Genomic DNA, 280 nt, shown 5'->3' with positions numbered 1-280 from the left:
CACAGCTGGCTAAATCCAAACTTTGTAGACCTGCATCTGAACTTCAGTAGGTGTTAAGGTTATAACTGCACCAAAGATTTACAACAAAGGACAGAAGGCAGTGATACAAAAAATGACAATGAGAAGGAGCAAAATGCAATCTGAGAACCCGAGACCACCCATAACAAGTTCAGAGGACACTAACATAGAACAAATTGGGAATCACACAGCTGAAAGCAATGAATCAATGGCTTCTGAAATAAAGAAAGAGATGCAGAAAGGTATAGAGGAACTCAGATTG

The sequence above is a fragment of the Octodon degus genome, unplaced genomic scaffold (assembly GCF_000260255.1).
Source record: "Octodon degus isolate 3935 unplaced genomic scaffold, OctDeg1.0 scaffold00024, whole genome shotgun sequence".
Taxonomy (NCBI): domain Eukaryota; kingdom Metazoa; phylum Chordata; class Mammalia; order Rodentia; family Octodontidae; genus Octodon; species Octodon degus.
The sequence above is the reverse complement of the archived record's forward strand: the minus strand, read 5'-3'. Positions refer to the sequence as shown.